This window comes from Vigna radiata, chromosome 8, assembly GCF_000741045.1.
Source record: "Vigna radiata var. radiata cultivar VC1973A chromosome 8, Vradiata_ver6, whole genome shotgun sequence".
NCBI lineage: Eukaryota > Viridiplantae > Streptophyta > Magnoliopsida > Fabales > Fabaceae > Vigna > Vigna radiata.
This window is the reverse complement of record NC_028358.1, coordinates 41,365,615-41,369,496: the sequence shown is the minus strand read 5'-3', so window position 1 is coordinate 41,369,496 and position 3,882 is coordinate 41,365,615.

Sequence of the window (3,882 nt, the reverse complement as noted above, 5' to 3'; positions counted from 1 at the left end):
TCATTATAAAGAAAAACCAACTTCATGATAGTGTTTTTTTTTTTTTATTTATATATCAATTTGAAATAGCAATAAAATCTAGATAATATAAACATATAATAACTTCGTCACCTTTAGTATTTATTATATAAAAAATAAGAAATAACATTTGTTAAAAAAAATTAAAATCAATTGTTTAAGACGAGGAATATATATTTTTTACATTATGACCACCGCACTTAAAAAAAATAAATAAAGAAATGTATATAATAAAACAAAAATCTAAAGAAGATGAAGAGTTAACGTTTAGTATTCTTTAGAAGTAAAATACTTAATTTTTTCACAGTGTATTTTTTTTTTTTAAAGTTGAATTGGATTTTATTGATTTTAGAAGTTATAGAGATGAGTTGTCTTAAAGTGTAATTAACTTACCTTATTTGACTAGTTTTAACCCTATTTGCATTTCTGTATTTCATATTAAATTAAAATACAGTTGTAATTATAGAAAAATAATGATGTGGGTACAAATTATATTTCATAGTTTTATGCCTTCTCAACAAGTGCAAGGTTTTTCTCTTATTTTTTTATTAAGTTTAATGATGCGTTTTTGTTTATATTATTTAAAAATAGTATATGAATAGAGAAGAATATTTATTACATTACTTATGATAATTTTTTTAACAAAATTTTACTTTGTGATCATGAATGTAATTCTTTCTGAATATAGTCTCATGAGAGGAAAGATTAAAATTTATTATATGAGTGATAATTGAGAATTATTTATAAGAATATATAATATGAATTATAAACCAATGCTTTTATTGAAATAATACTTCACTGAAAAGAGTGTAACAATAGTTTAATAATAACAAAGAAAGATAAATAATAATTAATATATCAAATTATGATTTAAATATGTGTAAGTTTGCATTTGTATCAAATGATTTTATTAAAATATGTATTTAATATATCTTTTGAATAGGATAAAATAGGCTTTTGTTTTCGTGCTTCTTTTTTTTTTAAAAAAAAAAGTGTGATAGCAAAAAAGTTACTTGTTTTAAGTGATTTTTATATAACTAAAAGTAATGTGTATAGTTTCCTGTTTTTTTAAAAGTTCCACTTTTTACTGCATCTGTTTTTTAATAAGTTGTTTCTAACATAAGATAATACTAACTTTTTAAAAAGTTTGTCTAAAAGCATGTTCAAAATTAATTACAGTGATTTTTTTATTAAAAATATTTATCTCAAAAAGAAAAAACAAATAAAACAAGCAGACCTATGCAACAAAGTGAAAAGTCAACTACTCAACTGTTAATTAAGGATTGATAACAGTAATTAAGTATAGCAATGTGCAACTGTGGATTCAAGATTTGAAAGAGAAAACTTGACATTTTAAAACTCATTATGATTTCCACTGGAATTAGATGAGTTCAGAATAATAACTTATTGATTACATTTTACTTCACAACATGTATGAAATTAACGAATATAAAAAAGTTAAAAAAATTAAGAATTAAACTATATTTTAAGATAAACGTATACTTTAAAATTTAATGTTTGCTAGTTAATCATTATTAATTAAATTAATAATGATAAATTTATTTAACTAATAAAATTGTTAATTTATATAAACTAGTAAAATATATCTTATCATTCTTAGTAAAATAAAATTATTTAATCTCATTATTTTAAATTGTTTCAATTTAATTTTAATTTTATGTTCTCATCCACTTTCTTTCAATAAATATAATATATACTCTGACACGTATTCATTTAGCCTGTGTTCGTATGAGCGGAAAGTATTGTTTATTCAGATTTGAGAGCGATGAATTGAGACGATATCGTGTTCGCATGAGGAGAAATGCACAGACGGATTTGAAAGTAAAAGCGAGATGAACCTACTGTTCACTCACCCGCAGATATGGTGAGATTTGAAGGGATCCTTTCGAAAAAGTCACAAGTACCCCTCTATGTAAAACTAATTCCATGATTCCAGTTGCATTGTTTAAAATAAAAATACAGATACGCTGCTGCACTTGCACTTGCATTGTTTAAAATAATGTTGATGGAAGATGAAGAAGAAAGTGGTTGACGAAGAGAAGGAGAAACGAGCCCATGAAAAGAACACAGTAGAAGGAGATCAAGTTAGACAAATGCGCTTCGATGCTATAGAAGAGGGCCTCGTCAGCGAACTCTTGTTTGGAGAAGCGGCACGCAGTGAATGGAAGGTGAGAGGTGCGAAAGAGAGAGAAGGGGACGGAGAAGGGTCGTTTGCAGCTAGATTCCACTTCAGTGCTTTTTGTGTCAAATATAAGGCATAAATTATATGTAATTTCACTACTTATTTTAAAATTATATTAAGAAAAAACGACTTTATTTAATTAAATAAACTATATTATTTTAAGGTTTAGCGTAATAGGTTTTCTATTTAAACTTTTATCATCAAAATAAAAATACATTTTAATTTTTTAATCTTAAAATTATACTAATAATTATTAATTTATTTACATCTTAAAAATTAATTTTATTAATTATTTTTAATTTTTTACTTTTTATAAACATTTTTTACAATTAAATATAACATTAATAAATAACATTTTATATTACTTTAATAATTAGGGACATTTTGGTAATCTTTAATTTTTACCAATTAAACTAATTTTTTTAATCTGTCACATCAATCAAATCCTACACTAATTTTCACAAACTTTACTCTCAAATTCACTCTCAATTACCCATAAATCCACTCAAAAAACAACAAAAAAATTACTCTCAAATTCACTTAAATCCATTCAAATCATCTTCTCCAAATCATCTCCCTCAAATCTATCCAAAAGAACACACCCTTAATGTTTTGTGTTTGTTTATATCACTTCTCCTAACCATTATATCACCAACATAAACAAAATGATAATCTTTTCTTTTTTCTTTTAGAAATAAGGAATAATCTTAATTGCTTTATAGATATCCAAAAACAAACACCAATTAACTTGGTGAATATGTCAAACAATGTTCATGACGACGGTTTCATTTCGTTTAATAACTTCTCTAACTTGCATGTATTCAAATTCCACATCTTTCTCATAGTTCCATATAAATTTATTCAAAAAATTCCTGAATTAGAAGATATTTTTTTTTAACTCAAATTGTTGTAAAGACATGTTAATATTTATAATGAAAGATAACAAAACTTGAATGATGTTAATTTTGGACCAGCTGTCAAAAGGGTAACCTGACCTGGCTTACCTAAGTGACCAACCCAACTCGGCTTATTTATTACTGAGCTAGAAAAATTCGAACCGGCTCGACTCACCGAGGGTTGGTAAGTAAAAGGATTGACTCACTTAAATACAATTTTTTTTAAAATAAAAAAAAAGTTATAAACTTTCTATAATTTAAATCTAAATAAATTTTACATCTAATTTTCACTCCCAACATTGGTGTTTAACTAATTTTGAAAATAGGAAACTTAAATAATTATTTCATGCAAAAAAAATTTAATAAATTTTAATAAAATAAAATTAGGTAGGTGGGTTGGTGGACCAACCCAGCTCACCACGAGTTCAACCTGCATGAGCCGGGTTTAAATGAGTCGGGTTGAAATCTGACCCACATAAAAAAAATACAATTTTTTAAATCCAACCCAATCCGAACCTGTGATGGGCTAGGTTAGTCCGTGGGTTGTGACTCATTTTAACAACTCTAATTTTGGATATGGAATGAATGTAATTTATTTTATATTGTTATAGAAAAGTCTAATACATTATCATTTTGATAAAGTGCTAAAAATAGCAAAGTATAAAAGCATGATTGTGTAAATATTGAATTTTAAAACTTTTGAATAATTTAATGACAATTCCAACACATATTTAAATAATGTGTATTTATTTTATAAATAACAAG